This window comes from Lepidochelys olivacea (genome assembly GCF_965140295.1).
Source record: "Lepidochelys olivacea isolate rLepOli2 genome assembly, chromosome: 15".
Taxonomy (NCBI): Eukaryota; Metazoa; Chordata; order Testudines; family Cheloniidae; genus Lepidochelys; species Lepidochelys olivacea.
This window is the reverse complement of record NC_140425.1, coordinates 22,609,603-22,629,032: the sequence shown is the minus strand read 5'-3', so window position 1 is coordinate 22,629,032 and position 19,430 is coordinate 22,609,603. Positions and strand designations below refer to the sequence as shown.

Genomic DNA, 19,430 nt, shown 5'->3' with positions numbered 1-19,430 from the left:
AACTACAAAGTATACATTTCATGGTAAGTAAATAGGCTTGGTACAATTTGATATTTATAATTTTGACTGATATTGACCTTTTTTTTAAAAAAAAAACAAACCCCTTTTCTTTACATGTGCACACCTGTGGAATATTACAGAGGGATCAGACAATTATTTAATGACAGATTCTGAACTGCAAAAAGTTGCAGCTTCCTCACTGTTACAACACAAATCATCATCACTCCATATCACAACATGCAAATAAGTGTCCTTAAATCAAACCAAGACATTCTAAAGCAGCATTTTTCTTACTTTGCCTATCTGTAAAGGTCACTTATTAGCGATGAAATTTGTTTCGGCCGTGTGTGTGTGTAGTTAAATTGATGTTTACCAACATTTACTGATAAAAATATCTTCCAAACCTAAATATAAAACATAACCTACTGTGTATTTCCAAGGTTTTGGGGTACATTTTGTTTTGGACTCCTTGATTTCCACAAAAAATGAGAAGCAACTCTATTGTGCAGCCTTAAGAAAACACTTGCTCAGGAGTCTTCAGACAGGCCATTTGAAGTACTCCATTACTGTTACTGCATAGAACTCCAGCTAGCATGCATACATGTTAATGTTAATAAGGGAACTGTTAGAGGCTTATCCATATCACTCCAGATAGATTACTGAAAATCTCAGTTTTCTAGTCTCCTAGCTCCACTGCATGTCTTTTATGAAAATTCAAATTCTGAGACTCTACTTCTATCTATAGCTAAGACTAGGTGTCCCACTAAATGACTCTAGCAATAAAGGAACTTCACTGATTCCTGTTTAGCAGCACAATGGCTTTCAAATTATTTTGCAGTTGGAATGCTTTTTTTGCTCCCGTTTACCATAAGGACTGTTTCTTTATTATCTTGGCAGCATATTGTGGTTCATGTCAGAGGCTGTTTTGGGCAGGACCTCGCTTTTGTGGTATTATGCCCTTCATTCGAGGAACTCTTAAGTTGTCAGAATACCAGACCCAGACATATATTTTAGCTGTCACTTTTTCCTTAAACTGTTTTGTAAAGTGTCCTGTGATGTTTTGCAGGCATAGTATAATTCGGACTGATGGATTGAAACTAGCAGCCTAGGAAGCTGAGCACATGTCTAGTTATCCCTTTTATATTGGGTAATCTGTTCAAATCTAACCTAAACACTGGTAGAAACTTTGCCTATTTAGGCCATAAGCTCTTTGGGCCAAGACTGTCATCCTCATTCCCATCTGTACACCTGGCACCTAGTACATTGCCAGTGCTATAGAAAATCCCAAATAAAATAAACCATAATTTAAAAAAAAAACAATTCCAGTAAAAACTTGAAGCCCCTTTTAAGATGAGACCCTTCTTGTGCTATACAAACAAATAGTAAAATAGTGTTCCTCCCATGAGGAGCTGAGAGTCTGAAGAGACACCAAAAAGAGACGTATGATCCTCTTTTTACAGATGGGGAACTGGGGCACAGAAAGATTATTGGTCATGTTTTCAGAATTGCTACTCACCCACCAGCCCCCTCTGTTCCCAACACAGAACACTTTTGGAAGTCTGGCCATAAGTGACTTGACCAAAGTCACAGAGCAAGTCTGTGGCAGAACCAAGAAATTAACTCAGATCTCCTGAATCCCAAACCATGGTCTTAACCACAGTAATATAACAATATCACATAGCCCTCTACATCTGTAGATCTCAAAGCAATTTACTAAAATGGTCAGGATCATAATCTCCCCTTTACAGATTGGGAAACTGAGGCAAATGGAGGCAAAGTGAGTTGTCAAGGTCACTCAGGAAACCAGAAGCAGAGCCAGGAACTGAACGCAATATATATGAGAGAGAGAGAGAGAGAGAGAATATGAATATCTTTCCGGGGTAGTTTGGAGTTTTATGTGCTTAGTATGACCTCCACTAAAAAGAAGTGTTCGGTGTTTTCTTTATAGATGCCATACCAGCATGGCACAATATACCGCCTAAATATATATTTAAAATACGTCAACTGTGTCTTAATATACTAGGATGTTTGCAAATTATCTGATATTTTAAATATTTTATGCAACATCATATATTTCAGATAGATACTTTATGCAACAAGTCTCACATGTAACGCATGGATAATGTAGCATTACTCCACATGAGCGGTCACGAGGTGTACAGCAAAAAGCTGTACAAGCTTCCCAACTTCACAAGAATCTGCATTCACAAGGGTAAGGCAGCATGATGAAGAGCCTAGAAAAGGCACATCTCACAGGCCAGGCAGATAGGAACTGACAAGCAGCGTGCATTTGCTTTAAAGAGTCATACCAGCTGTGCTGATTTGTCAGTCAGCCAGCCTCTATGAATATCCTACCCCTACTTCACTTTGCCTTTGCCTTCCAAGGGAGACTACCCATTCCCTTATGTAAATCAAGACAGAAAGGACTCTCAAATATAGATCCTCCCATCTTTGTTTGCTTTATGGCTGATTGCTTTAAGCACTCCTCAGGCCACACTAAACATACAGATAAATCAGGGCAACAGTAGGTATGTTCAGACGATACTTTAAAGCATCATCATGTTAAGCCACTCTCTGGTCCAGCTACCAGCACAAGTATGTAATTAACCCAGAGACAGGTAGAGGGGGATATTGTTTAGTTGCTCAATATAAATTATTCCATGGTGTGCTTGTTTGCAATTTAATTTACGCTCAGTTGCCTCATCTGAGAGAAAAATCCATTGTCAGGTCAAAATGCAACAGTTAAGTTTTCACACAGACTGTGTGCTCAATATCACACTCTACCTTAGATAGTTCCATATTGGGAACCCCTTACTTGCAGCTGTTACTTACAAGAAACGTCTCGTTGCCTAACCTGCATGCCCTACGAATGCTTGTATCAGCACTGATATGGGATTACTACCGCAAACACAAAGGCATTTCTGATTATTTAACATTTATATTGCAATAGCACCCAGAGACTTCAACCCAGTTCCTGCCCCATTGCACTAGGTACTGCACAAACATACAGGAAGTGACAGTGCCTGTCCCGAAGAGCTCTTCTTACTAATTTTAGTAATTTAATTAAATGTGGTCTAGTTACTGGGGGCAAAATTCATCCCTGCATAGAGAACCTGAGAAAGACCCTGGGCCATGAACTACTTCAGACTCAGGGCACAAGTTTACATACACACAAACACTCACACACCCCCACCCACCCACCACAGGCAACTTGAGTTTGTTTAGGGCTGAAAGCGTGGTTTGCAGCTCAGCCCAGCTGGAAAAAGCTGGCATTCAATGGGGTGCTCTTGCATAGTCCAATGCAAGCTTCATTGAAGTCTAACTGAAAGTAATTAGACTGACAGATGGCATGGACTCTTAACTGGATCATTAGAATGGTTAAAGGGGAGTTGCTGAGAGCTAACATTACTAATTGGAAGTACAAAGTTTTGTACTAACGGAAAGTCTCCCATTACCTGTCCTAGTCACAATGAGAAAGTTGTTAAAGTAGTGCCTGGGAGTGGAAAGACCCTGGGGACTGTGACAGAATAACACAGAATTTCAGCCCAAAATGATTTTTAAGGGGTCTATACCCACTCTGAAAATGGCGATTTACAGGCAACAGACATTTAACTGAAACCAATGGCCTGATCCTAGAATCCTTGTGTAGCCCATGCCAGATTCTGCACTGTGCCTCTCAAGACATGATGCACAAAAGGCCCCAAGGAGACAACACAGGAGGCTTTAAGCCTCCCAGATTCTGGGCCATTGTGTCCAGTTCAGCTGTAGCTTAAGTTAAAGCAGCCATAAGGGTTTCCCTAACTTACAACAGCCTAGGCTGCCTATGGCATTGATCAGAGTCTATTCCCATCCCAGTCTTGTCCAACTCCTGGTATAGGGATAAGCTGCAAGGGGGTGCTCTATGCTGTCCCAGTGCTGGGGGAGTTACCCAGGGTGCCATTCTGCTTCTCACCCCATCCCATGGCCTCCATACACCACTGGAATAGCCTAAAGGCTTCTGATTAAATGGGATTTTTGAGTGCTCAAGGAATGCCAATGGGTCTCCCAAACTGCATTACTGGGCACCAATGTGGAAAACAAAACTGGCACTCAAAATGTAACTTTTCATTGGTCTAGGAGGTAGACCCCATACAATTGTTATCTCATCAAATCAAGTTTGGGATTTGCATAAATGATCCCCATTAACCGAGTGTCAATGTTACTACATACATCTGACGAAGTGGGTATTCACCCACAAAAGCTTATGATCCAAAACATCTGTTAGTCTATAAGGTGCCACAGGACTCTTTGCTGCTGTTACTCAAGGGAAATTCACTGTCATAATCACTAAAATACACCCTCAAGGAAATCACAAGTTGAGGCAACATTCACATTATTTCACATGCTATGCCATCCCAAGAATGTATGGGGGGCGCGAGGGTCAAACCCTTGGCTTTTCCATAGTAAGATGAGGGCTTCACTCTACAAATTACTGATATGCCAGTGAAAGAGGGTGCACAGTACAAAATTTCTTGCAAATGGATGCTCAAGGTTTCAAATTGAATCTCATAAAAACAGATAATAGAAGAGTATCACTCAAATTCATTGCTAGGATTGTCCTGAATGATTGCAGGTAGGATGCAGAGCATCTCAAGTATTCAGCAATATCATGGTAGTAATGAGAGAATTATAGCTATATTCCTATACTTCATTGATGTTATTAATAGAAAAGGTGTTCTACACCAAAGGAGTCAATAAATAAGACAACCCTCTCTGGACCAAGTATGGCAAAAATCAAATTTAAAATTACTAAGTGTAGAAGCACTAAGTGAGATGCATATTGGTAGACACTTACCTACCTAGTCTCACGTACATTATTCTTGAAGCATGTTAAAACATTCTTTAAGCACTCCAGAATTGCTAAGGTTTCCTTTATTTTCTCTCTCTCTCATAACTCTAGTGCTAACCAGGGGAACTTTGTTTACACAAAAAGAAAAGGAGTACTTGTGGCACCTTAGAGACTAACCAATTTATTTGAGCATAAGCTTTCGTGAGCTGCAGCTCACTTCTTCTGTATTTTCCACAGTATGCATCCGATGATGTTTGTTTTTATACACACAAATCATGAAAAAATGGGTGTTCATCACTACAAAAGGTTTTCTCTCCCCCCACCCCACTCTCCTGCTGGTAATAGCTTATGTAAAGTGATCACTCTCCTTACAATGTGTATGATAATCAAGGTGGGCCATCTCCAGCACAAATCCAGGTTTTCTCCCGCACCCCCTCCCCAAACAAACCCACTCTCCTGTTGGTAATAGCTTGGGTTTGTTTGGGGAGGGGGTGCGGGGCGGGGGAGAAAACCTGGATTTGTGCTGGAAATGGCCCACCTTGATTATCATACACATTGTAAGGAGAGTGATCACTTTACATAAGCTATTACCAGCAGGAGAGTGGGGTGGGGGGGGAGAGAAAACCTTTTGTAGTGATAAACACCCATTTTTTCATGATATGTGTGTATAAAAATAAACATCTTCTGTATTTTCCACAGTATGCATCCGATGAAGTGAGCTGCAGCTCACGAAAGCTTATGCTCAAATAAATTGGTTAGTCTCTAAGGTGCCACAAGTACTCCTTTTCTTTTTGCGAATACAGACTAGCAGGGCTGTTACTCTGAAACCTTTGTTTACACAGCAAGCATAGCCAATGAATTCTTATCTACAGTGTGATGGTAAACTAAGGGTACCCAATTCTATTTGTGCATCTGACCTTTAAAATTAAAAACAAGTTTATTAAGGTTAATGAGTCAATTAATTTTGCACCTGGTTTCAGGACTAGTGGGTAACATTCTGTGCTTTTTGTCCTAGACAATAAACAAAAGGACCCAAGGCTATTCCTAAAAAGAACAGAGGAATGAGAATGGATAAACTGGCTTAGGAAAAAGTACTGCTATCCTGACCTCTCTCAAACCTGGAACCATACCCAAATCACAGCTTTTCAGAACATTCCGATGATGGTTTTGTGTTTGTTTTTAAATCACCATAATTTCCAGTACCCAGCCAGTCCACACCTGAAAATGCAAAAAAAGGAGAGAGAAAAGCTGTTCCATCTCCAGCCATGTCAGAAATCTCATGAGAAAGTATATTTTCTTGAGTTTTGCAGTCCTTTTCTACTGGTTTATATGGCCAGATTCTCAGCTCGAGAAAATTGGCATAGTTCTATGACCTTAATGGGGCTATGACAAGTTCTACCATCTGAGGATCTGGCTTATAATATTCCTGTAGTTTGGAAAAGTATTAGAAAAATTGGCTTGTATCAAAATAGAGAAGTAGTGGTATTACAATACTGTCTCAAATCCCAGCTGCCATAGCCCCAGCAGTGCTACGCATTGTTCAAATAGATAATAAACACTCCCAGCCCTACAGAGCTTACAGGACAGGAGTCATGTAGCAGGTCAGCGGCAGTGCTGGGATTAGAGCCTGCCTTGTGCCCTAGACCATTCCAACTCTGGCACTTTGTCCATTGCTACTGCAGACTGCATATTGTAATGAACAAGACCCTCTTTACTCTAAAGTACAGAAGCATAGAAATCAAAGTGGGAAAGAAAAGGATTAACAAATAAAGAGAAAGAAAAAAGTGATAATGAATTAAACGAGCGAGCAAGAACTAAACAATGCCATGTCCTTTTAACATAGATTTGCATGAGGGGTCTGAGCCAACATCTATGAATTAAACTGAAGGACTTTAATGACCATTAGATCAGGCCCAAACTGCAGATGGAAGCAACTCTCTTCTAGGAAATCCAGAATTCCATTAATTTCCAAATGCTGTTCGAGTGCACAGCATATGAATAATTTCTCAAATCTTATGGACTCGCGTCACTCATCTCCATGAGCCATTCACATTAAGACAGCTGCATGAAACCTTTCATTTCAGTGATATATACAAAACTCACCTCCTGCTCAAAACAGATTTGCAAATACAGTAACAGTCTTAAAGTACCAATATTGCAGACTTAAATTTTACTAGGACTAATAGCTAAATCAATAAAGCAATTTTAATTTGATTCCCTTGGAATAAATATTACAAATCATTGTCATGGACAGTCTGTAGTTCTTGCTTGCTTTTTTTTTTTTTAATTGCTTAATCCTTTAAAAAAGGAGGCTTATATTTGATGGGTGACTACATAAATGAGCATGCAGCCTTGGACAAAACAGTTATGCAGGAGGCTAATTTATAAATGCATCTTATGTTAGATAGAAATCGGAGTTGCAAATGATGTTAATGCATTCAGAAATATAGAAGGCTTAGGAATCCTATTTCTTAAAGTATCACTGTACAAAAGGCATTATGGAATTCCATGTTGATCTCAGTGACATTCTGAACAGATTTGCTTTAAAACTGTTCTCATTATCAGCCTTGTACATTTAACCTGTAACCTAAGCAAGGTTCTACCCTTCTCATACGTCATAATCAGCAGCCCTCACCAACCTGAGGTGTATTAGAGGGTAGGGGAGTGCAGCAGAGTTTGTCAGCTCTAGTGAAGAATAAAGAAATCTTTGCCAAGCAACTAAGCTGACTGACCTATAGAACGGTAGGGAAGTAATTGGAACTGCTGATTGACAAAAACATGAATGTCTGATTCACAAGAAATGGGCTAGATTTGTCACAATCTTCCACTGTGGCAACAGCAACATGGAAGATGAAAGACATACCTCTCACCAGCTGGTGGAAACACAAATTGGAATCCAGAATATAGAGCTGATACCAGCCTAGGCAAAACCCCCCCCTAAAACTCTGAATGTCCCTGAGGCTAGGGATGCAAAAGTTTAACCAGCTAACTAATAAGCAATCTTATTGGTTTCGGTTCACAATTAAACCCCGCTGCTGGCCAGAGCCCAGGAGTCTGCTGCTGCCTTGAGGAGCAGCATCCAGTAGGGATCCCTGGGCGCAGGGGGTGCTGCAGCGGGCATTCCCGTGTGCAGGGGGTGGGTGGGGGGTGCAGCACCCCCCGCACCCATAGTTCCCCAGTTAAATGTTTAACCATGTAACTGATACAATTTTAATCAGTTACATGGTTATTTTTTTTCAAACCGCTATTTACATCCCTACCTGAGGCCAGTATATCCAGGGGCTTATCTTACCTATATTTAGACCCATGACAGGTGTATCCCACATCATTCCCTCACCTAGTAGTTTGGCCAGAATTGACTTGTGCAGCAGCCTCCAGTGCTGCCCAAATCTCAAGGTAAAAAGTTGATTAACTCTCACAGGAGACTTGACTAAGAGGGAATATTAAACCTGTAAGTGAACAATTGCTTCACTGAAAAGTTTCTCTCTTGTTCCACATCAGACTGTTTTTGGACCGGGGGGGAGGTGTCTCTGAATTCTCTATCTTCATGCCTCAGAACGTCAACTTGTGGAACTCATTGCCAGAGGATGTTGTGACGGCCAAAACTATAACAGGGTTCAAAAAAGAACTAGATAATTTCATAGAGGGTATGTCCATCAATGGCTATTAGCCAGGATGGTCAGGGATGCAACCCCATGCTCTTAGTGTCCCAAGCCTCTGTTTGTCAGAAACTGGGAGTGGATGACATGGGACGGATCACTCTATGATTGCCTATTCTGTTCATTCCCCCAGTGGCCAATGCCAGGTGTTTCAGTCAGAAGACAGGATATTTGCTTAGATGGACCATTGCTCTGATCTAGTATGGCCATTCTTATGTTCTTCCTTTTTCCTATATCTAGACTTGCATCATACAGAATGTGGTTCACAAGAACTCTCCAGCTGTTTTCACTAGAAAGCTAAAAGAGAGAGAACCACACAATTTGTTAAAGCCAATATTTAAAAAGGCCAACATTTCTACCACTGATCTACCTTCTGCAGTCCTCTCTAGTTGGATTATCTGAGACAAAAGATAAACAGGAAAGAATATAACTTTGTAGAAGGTCAAAGCACAAGTAGCTGGAATTGTGACTCACAAAATAGAACAATTCAGCGTCCTCCCCTCCTACTCACTTTTTTAGAATTGTATCTGCCTGTGTCATTGCACTGCAAGATTACTTCCCATTAGCTCCACATGCTGCACTTGGCCAACGTAACCAGAGCCTAACCATGGTTCATGTGTTTTTCAGGATGTTCAGTCCTGGTGAGGGATATTAGCACAGGAATACGAGATCTTTCCTCTCATCCCTCTTTTGGTAGTCCCACTCCCCTCCCCTCCCCCTCAGAGAGAGAGAGAGAAATGGAATTGGTTCTTCCTGGGATCTCATGCTGCTTCTTTTCATTTAATGCCTAACAAGGTTCAGTGCATAAAGTTTCCTTATGTCACAAATGGGGTGGAGCAAGCCCCTTTGTGTGAGGAGAGCACATCAGAAGAATAGCAAATAATTTTGTTTGGTTAAAATAATAATACTATTTAGCATTTATATCGCTTTCCCGCACCCCCTCAGAGCTCCCAAGCACTGTAATGAGGCCAGCAAACATCATTTATAAAAAAGGCAAGTGAGGTGCAGAGAGGCACCACCATTTCTTGAAGACTGTATGGTGAATAAGCTGTAGAACAATAAATGGAACTCAGAGATCCTGACCCCCAGCCCCATACCCTATCCATTGAGCCAGGCTGTCCCCCACAAGCAAAGGCAAAGCAAAAGTGGGAAAAAAACAAACAAAACTCCACCTCAGAGAGGACACTTAGAGACATGATCCCTAGATCAGGATCCATTATGGGGTTTGACACGAATGGTCTCAAAATTGTGGGGTGAAATTCCCATCCAAATGTTGTACAGTTTAGTCAGCATTCAAAATCTGGCCCATTATTAAGGCAAATTGGAGATGGGAACTCGGTCCAATCTGATAAAGAAAGAGGCTTGGGTTGTTGTAGTAGAGGAGACATAAAGACTGTCGGTTGTTCACAGCCTGAATGTTAAGTACATTGTACAATAAAGGAGCAGGTGCAGGTATCTGTGCTCAGCATATCCTTCTACTCCATTTCTGGGCTGTGAACAGCAGTTTATTCTACCCAGTTTATTTATTCTACCATTCATCTATCCTTCCCTACAGGGACACACACACTTCTTTCTCCTCATCGTTACAGGGAGAAGAGAAGACAAACAGCAAATCTCACATAACAAGCAGCAAAAGAATACTGCACAAAGGGAAACTTTCTGTATCATTTTTTCCTTTACATGTTCCTGTCTAATGCTGAGCCCATTCATCTGTCCTGAGGCTCTCTCCACCTGCCACCCCCTCTTTCTCTAACATTCAACAGCGTAATTCCAAAGCAGAGCTACTCTATTTACTGAGAGACAGAACGTGCATTAGTGAATTCATCCAACTGAAATGTGCTGTTAAATAACAGTAAGTAGACTAACGTCATGGTGAGCACAAAAGGACATTATTGAAGTTAATGATCTGTTTGCATTACCACTTTGAAGTTAACATAACTGTAATAGTGAGGAAACTGAAGAACACAGAGTAACTTGGCTCTGAATGTCAAGAGCTACATTTTTGCCATGCATCTTATAACACCCATTTATTTAAACAACTGGACCTTTATGAAGGGGCATAGCACTGTACTAGCATGTTAGACAAGACTATTTGCTTTGGGGATTCATTCAGCCCTCAGCAGGAAGTAGTGCGTAAGATGCACCATGCCAGGAGTAGCTCTAGGAAGTGATGCTAAGCATGGTACGGAGAAGTAGACAGTCCCTACCCCAAAGGGCTTCGAGTATGTCTACCCCATAGCTGAAAGTGAACCTCCCAGCCTGGGTATTCAGACTCACGTTAAAACACTAAAAGTAGCCGTTTGGACGTTGTGTTGAGTGCTAGCCACTCCAGCTGGAACTGGGGAGGTGGGCTTGAGCTCGGGTGGCTAACCTGAGCCTCTGCCAGGGCAGTGATGTCCACAGAGCTATTTTTAGCATGAGGCTCACTAGCACAAGTCTGTCTACATGGGCTGGGAGGCTCGGTGCAAGCTGCAGTGCAGACACACCCTTAAAATCTAACTAGCCAAGACAAACACAGGGTAGGGGAAGGGCTAGAACGCACAGGAAGAGTTAACAATGTGATGGCAGCAAATCCCACATTAGCTCCACAAGTTTTTCCTGTTTAATGGTGGTGGGGGGGTACTTAGGAGGGGTCAGCTAACTGGAATGGGAAAGTAAGAGGGGTAACAGGGACAGAGCAGAGAGTGGAAGAGAAGGAGGAGGCAGTTAGAGCAAACAGCCAGTCAGCACAAGGCACAGAGAGTCCAGTCAAACCTGTAAAATGTTCCTCAAATCGTCAAAGATCTTTGCTTTAGCTGCTTCTGCGCCTACCTGCTCTCTGCAGTTTTAACCCAAAGTCACAGGAGAGTAGAGGTCACTGCGACCTGGGTCCTGTTGCCCCTAGAGTTGGGGAGGGGGGGCTCTCCCCTGGGTCCCGAGTTTCGCTGGGAAAGGGGGGGAAGCCCTGACAGGGCACTATTTTTCCCCCCTCCCCCAGTGCAGCAGTTTTTGCTTTGCTATATTACAGTAAGAGAATAAGTACAACCTCAGTTAAATGCTCACATGCTATGGTTGTGAGTGCAGTACAAATACCTAGGCCTAGTCTACACCTAAAACTTAGGTTGACATAGCTACGTTGCATGTAGACGCCACTAGGTCGATGGAAGAATTTGTCTGTCAGCTTAGCTACTGCCTCTTGAGGGGCTGGATTTACTACAGCAACAGAAAAACCCTTTCCATTACTGTATAATAAGTGTTTACACTACAGTGACACAGCTTAGACAGGAGAAGAATATGGAACTAAATTCTACTCACAGTGAAAACAGATACAGCCCTTTTAGCCTCAATAGAGTTATGCCAGCTTACAGCACAGCTGAATTAGCCCTCATCCAGGGGTGCTTTCAGCAGCTGTCCCCTTTTACTGCAACTAGCCTAGTGAAGTTTTCCCCCATTCTGCCAATAATCATTTAGTTCTGTGTCTGGTGGTTTCTTATTATGGCTCCAGCCAGGTCATTAGTTGCCTCTCTCCTTCCAGGGCAACAAAAAGAGTCTGATGTCCCAGGGAGTCTTATGTGCCCAGCAAAGGGTCAATAATCCTAGGCTCCCACAGGGTCTTGACCCCTTTTCTCTAAAGTCCTTACTATCCCCTCTGCTAGGGATGGCAGGGGATCCCAAGCCCACCCAATTCTCTGGGTTTTAGCCCAGGGATCCTGTATGAAGCAGCTGAAACCAGTTCCTCCCAATCCTTTGTTGCTTCCTTTCTTATCTCTCCTATAAGCTTTTCCCAGACTCACAATCTGAATCTCCCACTCTGGAAGTCCAGTTCCTGAGTATCTTCTTACCAGTCTGTTGCTAAAGGAGTCCTTTCTTAGGAAACCCTCATCTCTCTAGTAGCTACAGCTGTGCTTTGATCTGCAGTCTTTATATCCCCCCAACTGTTACCAATCCAGCAATTAGCCTCAGCTAAGGCAACAGCTAGTTTCTCAGTTAACCCCTTAGTGGCTGGAGTAGCATGGGGAATACACCCCAAGCCCATTGGGGGTTTTGGAAGATAAGTGACACAGAGCCAGATTTTCCCTGGTACTTTCATGCCAAAGATTCAGACAGGCACCTTCTGGGATTTTTAAAAGCACCCAAGCAGGTTAGGCACCTAAGTCCCATTGTAATCATTGGGAGTTAGGTGCCTAAGGCTTTTGAAAATCCAGTTAAGCACCTATCTGCATGTTGAAGTGCCTAAATATTTTCAAAATTCCCTAAATGACTTAAGGGGCTAAATGCCATTGATTTTCAATGATACTCTCAGTTGCCAATGTCTCTTTTGAAAATGGGATTTAGGTGCCCAAATCACATAGACATTTTAAAAAAAATTTACCCTAAATCTCTTCAATTATTTTGAAAATGTTTACCAACGGAAGATTGATCACTCAATAATTTCCCTGTTCTGTTCACTCTCCCTGAGGCATCTGACATTAGCCATTGTCAGAAGACAAGATACTGGGCTAGATGGACCATTGGTCTGACTTCATATGGACATTCTTATGTTCTTACATCAACAGAGAGAGACTATGAGTGTTCTAGTCCACCTACAAATGTGACCTGGAATAAGAAAATCAAGTAATATACTTTCTAGTACTGAAAATTCTGCAATCAGAACACATCGGACAATTCTGTTGATGATGGACAAAGTGGAAGAGAATCCAGCTCATCCTCCCATGCCCTATGTTGGCTCTTCTTTGAAAACATTAGGCGGAAAAGGTATGTGTTTTGTCTATAAAGCAGAGTAAAAAGATGTCCTGCAAAGCCACCCAAAGAGCTATTCTGTTGAGTGGGAACATGTCATTTTAGTATAGTTACTTTTCTGACTGTAACCGCAGTTCAGAAGACAAGGGGTAAAGTCTGAAGCATATATACTTTTAGATCTTTTGTGCTTCTCTAGATAGATAGATAGATAGATACCGGTAGATCGATAGATAGATAAAATGGGCTTTTGAAAACTGTAAATTTCAACAAGTCACTTCAACACACAGTGCTTGTAAATAGACAAGTTAAAAAATGCTGTTTTAGGTGTCCTACAGCTGAGAATATCTGGTGATGCACTTTTGGTTCACTGCTAATTAACTTGGTTCAATATAAATGTAAGTATAAACAATACATAAGTTTAAGAGGCACAACCGTTAAAGTAACAAGTGACAACTCGCTTGCATGACACATAAGCAGCACTGGGATTTGTCAATAATAGCCCTGATTCCTACATGCATTAGCTATCAAGAGGTCCATCCATTGTGCAAATGAAGCTCATCTATCCAGCCTTGTATTTTGCACAGTTCTATTATTGGATACTCATTCTGAGATCAACTGTGATTCATTTTTAGCTGATTTAAAGTTTCTTTCCAGCTACCAGTCAGAATTTAATTTAGACAAAGAGACTGCTGCTGGGACAGACTCTACAGCTATGTCTAAACTACTAGCTATGTCAGCAAAACTTATGTCACTCAAGGATGTGAATATTCCACCCCTGAACTGGAAACCACTTGATCTTACTTGCAGCATGAACTAATAGCCACGACTTCCAGCAACGAGTCAGACTTTAAAATCTAACAGTAACTGTTAAATGCGGTTGAAAGATAAACACATGAAGGAATGCTGCTTTATTTTCACTAGTACAATACTCAGCAGATATTGCAATCTAAATTATTTGTCCCTAATTATTTCCAGTGTATTCAGAAAAGTGAAGTTGGAATTGTTATAATAAAATAATGATAAATACCTAGCTCTTATACAGCACTTTTCATCTATAGATCTCAAACTGCTTTATAAAGCAAGCCAGTATTATCTGTATTTACAGATGGGGAAATTGAGGTACAGAGAGAAGAACTGACTTGGCCAAAATCACCCAGCAGGCCAATGGCAGAAGTATGAATAGAACATAGGTCTCTTGAGTCCCAGGCTAGTGCTCTCTCCACTAGGCCATGCTACGGCCCATTTTATTTGATACCCTTCTCACTCTCAGCATGGCCATGCTATATAACCCCCAGCTATAAATGGCTCCTCATTGACAGACCTAGAGAACTCCCATTAATTGAATGAGCATAGGGACTAAACTCCTTTTTCATGCTTGTGGTTGTCCCTCCATCCTGTGGTTGAGGCACATTGGTGGCAAAGGTTAGAGAAGCTTGCACTGTCCTGTCTCATCCTGTAGGAGTTCTGAGGATAAAGAGATGACTGCTTTTTACAGGTGTCAGTCATGTCCCTTTCACAAGTAACACAATCTCTCTTTTGAACAGAGCATGGAGGGTTGTTGTTTTTTTTTTTTTAAAAAAAAACAGCCTCCATTTTAATTCCCTAAAAATGAACATTTTAATGACTGCATCATGTATGTGCTCACACACACATGTAATCCAGTGGCCATAGGCTAAGATGGGTTGAAAATTTTCAGTCTAAATAGTTTTTCAGTGGATAATTGGGTTTTCAATCGAATAAGGTTTTTTCTTCTGAAAAGTGTCTGCTTTCAGCAAAAAAATTCTGTAGAAAAATGGAGTGATGAAAAATCAAAACGTTTTTGGATTTTTGCCCCCAATATGAAAAATTTCAGGCAAATACCAACATATTTTGGTTTGGACATACCAATGTTGGGCCTCGTGGGAATTATAGTTCTGGTGCTTCATGCCCCCATTCTCCTCTATGGAACATGTTTCCTAGCTGGGCTATATCTCCCATGGCATATAAGGGCCAGGGATACACATGAGGCTCTGCAATGCTCAGCAAGAGGGGAGGATCATGGTGCAAAATGGGAGATGCAGTCTGGCCAGGGAGTCCAGCCCAGGAAGGAGAATGGGGACATGAGGCACTGCAGCTGGCATTTCAGAATCTAAATTTTTGATTTTCCGCAGAAAGATTTTAGCTTTTGATTTTTCACTGAGAAGTCAAAATTTTCCAGACAAACCCCACTCCCCATTTCCCGACCAGCTCTACTACATACATACTCACAGCATATTCATTGTATATAAATAAAGTAAAAGGGCAAATACATTATGAATGGCAGTTGCTCTAAACAGTGATGCAAATATAAGGCCTAAAACCACTATCCTGCTGGCTTTCACAAGGAGGGGAAGAGAAGAACAGTGAAGTACTGCAAAATCCTATCTGCTCCTGAACAGACAGAGAGAAGGGAAAAAACCCAGTCTCTACGAGTATATTCTCCTGGGTTTATGTAATTTTTGCAAGGTGCTCAGTTACCATGGAGACAGGCATGAGACAGAGGAGATTATTTCTCTACTCGAGGAAAACTCCCATTAAAGGCACTGGCAATTTTGCCAGAGTTCAGACTGCAGGGTTTGGCCCACAATTATTATTTTTGTCTTGAAGAGACCAGAATGCACAATAGATTACGTTTCCGTGAGCGTGTTCAGGTGCAGGGCAGGGTGATAACGCTGCCTAGGAAAGAGATAAGGAGAAGTCTTAAAGTGTGCTGCTGATTACGGCCTTGACCCAAAGCCAGGGGTGAAAGTAATTTAAAGGACTTACCAGTACTCCGGAGTCCTGAGCAGGGGGCGTGGCCTCGACCGGAAGAGGCGTGGCCTCAACTGGAAGACACCACTGGCCCTACAGGCCACAACAATCCATCATATTCATTGTCTCAGTAAAATTGCCTGTGTAGACAGAATGTAAATTCTGTAATATAAGTAGCAATAGCTGAACATGTGTTTAGCATACTAGACATATTAGTGTCATAATCACAGGATAAATAAAACCATATTACTGACTGCACCGCACCAAATTTGCTAATATAAACTTTTCCTACCTGAAAGCTACAGGGCCTAAGCAAATATGCTTCCATTTGAAAGATAAAGTGAGGGAAAGAGCAGCGTGAGCTGATTTATAATGAATGTTCAGTCATGAAGTGAAAACAAAAGGGAAGCCGGCAAGCAGGTAAACAAATGTTAAGACAAGTACAGGGACCCTTTTAGGAAGCCTCTGAAACTAGATGTAAAATGGCACAAGGGGGACTACTGCATTAGAGTCTGAAGCAGTTTAGAATCGTGATGCTAATAGAGTACAAACACTACAGTCTGGAAGTAGACAAATGAGCGGAATTAGGGGCAATCTACACTAGCAAATTTTGCTGCTTTAACGCTACTGGTATCGTTAAAGTGGCAAAACCCAACTAGCACAGATGTAGATGTACTGGTATCAAAAGTGCTTATACTGGTATCGTTTATTCTAGTTCAGAAAGAGGAATAAGTTTTACTGGATTAAGGCATCTTCATAGTGGTTTAGCTGCATCCACACTAGGGCTTATATGAGAATAAATGTATCAGTAAAAAATCCACACCACTAACCAATATTTTTATCCTGGTACTACTTTTCTCGTGTAGACCAGTGCTTAGGTGACTTGCCTTCAAAGTCTTAGGCTACACTGATGGACAGTTCAGGCTACTCATCCAAATTTGATATAAAGGGAGACATCACCGGAACAGGGCTGGATCATGCTCCCAATACCTTCAGTGAAAGGAGGACTAGACCAACGTTAGGCAATCTGGGGATGTATAGATTAGACAAAGCTAGTATAGACAGAAATTAGGTAACTATTCTTAGAGAAGAAAGAGTGTTGTGTGGTTAAAGCACTGGAGAGATTCTTTGGACACAAGGGCTCAGTTCTTAGCTCTGACAGAGATTTCTAAGGGACTTTGAGCAAATCACTCTCTCTCTCTGTGGCTGGGTTGCCCATCTATAAAATGGGGAAAATAAGACCTCCTTTCTCTACCTCTTTGTCTGTCTTGTCTATTTAGATGGTAAACTCTTCAGAGTGAGGATTGTCTTTTACCATGTGTCTGTACAGCACTCTAACACAGTGGGACCTGGTCTTGGGAGACCTGCTACAGTAATATATATAAGTAATAAAATATATCCTGGCAGATAATTTATAAATGTGTTGGGGCTTGATTCTCCACAAACGTGTGCTGATTTAAAACCAGTATAAACCCATTGTCTTCCACTAAGTTAATCTTGATTTACCCAGTTTGTGAGATCCCTATGCATGAATTTTGATAAATAAAAAGCTATTGTTTAAGAACATCAGAGAGAAAAACAAGTATATACTTGTTTAAAGTGGATATTAGTTTCTAGAGGCTTGAACCACTTTTCTGGGGGACTGTCACCACCTGAATGTGTATTTATAATGGTTTGTGAATGAATACTGCTTATCCACTACAGAACAGGTCTGTAGGGTAAATGAAGGTTTGAGCCGATCATAAAAATGCCTTCCAGAATTCCAAGGAAAAGACTGCTGCATACATACATAAGACCATTTTAATATCTTTGCCATTATACATGATAGCTTAATTTTTAAATCAAAAGAAAGAGAAAATCGGTATATTATGGAGGGAACTTATTGCCAGGCCAGTTTGATTATTTTACTGATTTGGAAATTAAGAGTTTCCAAACCCAGCAAAATCCTTTTATTTTTCTTTAATGATATTGACAAATGAACAAACACTTGTGACTTTTAGCCAGATCCTCAGCAGGTGTAAACTGGGATAGCTCCAACACTGGAGAGATGCTGATTCACTCCAGACCTAGGATCTGGCCCTTTATTTTTAAATAGTAGGATGAAAGTAGGAATTAGGAATAACAGAGAAGTTTGGTTAGCGAAGAGGAGAATAATAAATAGTAATAAATAAATAATTAAACATTACTTCTTTTTATGCTCTTTGCTACTCCTTCCTTGACTATGAGCATAATCCAAAGCCCACTGAGATCAAGACAAAGAATCCATTGACTTCAATAGACTTTGACTCAAGTCCTACATCACTACTCTTATTTCATCCTTCATCCAGTGCCTCTAAATCCTTGGCCCCTTTTGTAGTCTCCTGTTCCCATTGTCAGTTTCATGCATTCTCATATCCCAATTCCAGTGCGTGGAATAGCCTTGCACTGTCAGTGAGCCATTCAGCTTCAAATAGCTCTTTAATAGTCTCCACTTATTCAACAAGCTTCCCTATTGATCTCATCACTGATGATGCCACCACATATTTGGCCATGTGCCCTATTGGCTTCTGTATTGTATTAATCTTGGCCAGGGCCTGATTCTGGTGCTGGCACTTTAAGGAGTCATGGGGACTCCTCACAGTAATAGAAGCTCTGTGCCAGCTAGTACGTTCGTGCAGGATCAAGTCCGCTGATTGTAAATTCCTTATGGCAGGGACTTTGTCCTTTTTCTGGTTTGTAAAGTATCTCGTAAACTTCTTGAGCTGCATACACTAATACAGAGAATGGGAGGAAGGATGGTCCATGATTAAGGCACTGGACTTGAACTCAGGAAATGCTGATTTCCTGTATGAACTGAGCTTGGACAAGTCACTTCATCTCACTGAGCCTCAGTTTCCATTATCATGCTTGTCTCCCTTTCTCTCACCATTTGCCTCATCTATTTGTGTTCTAGGCTCCTGGGGGCAGAGACAGTCTCCTCCTGTGTGCATGTACTGTGCCCAGCACAACAGAGCCTCGGTATCTCTACAGATATGATATGGGAGGTGTGATTCCCAGGATGGGTAGACACTCTCGCATTACCCTCTCTCGAGCTGGCAGGCTAAAAATACCAGTGTGGGTGCTGTGGCACGCGTGGCAGCTTGGGCTAGCTGCTCAAGTCTAAGCCTGCCCAACCTTTGGGTCCAAGATCGGGTGGCTAGTCCAAGCGGCCGCCTGTGCTGCAAAGCCCACACTGCTATTTTTAGCATGATAGTTTGAACAGAGCTAGCAGACATCCGTGTCTGTCTGCACCGGGAATCACACCTCCTAGCTCAGCTGCTGTTTTCACAGAGAACTAGAAGACTGTCTAGTCTTGAACGGGTTCAGAACTATAAGGGTATCTGCCTGGATTTTATCTCACATGTTGTTTCCAGGCTGTATTCAAAACAAAACACACTGAAGCTGTGTTCCCTAATGTATAACACACAGCTCAAGCT

At 41.5% G+C, this 19,430-nt stretch overlaps 1 long non-coding RNA gene across 3 annotated transcripts in view; it reads right to left on the bottom strand.

Moving 5' to 3' along the window:
• Positions 1-19,430, bottom strand: part of LOC311531721 — a 612,131-nt gene that overhangs the window by 139,033 nt on the left and 453,668 nt on the right. For all 3 annotated transcript variants that reach the window (XR_014714264.1, XR_014714265.1, XR_014714266.1), the window contains one exon: positions 15,991-16,115. This is a non-coding gene — a long non-coding RNA (uncharacterized lncRNA). The remainder of the gene's footprint in view (positions 1-15,990; positions 16,116-19,430) is intronic.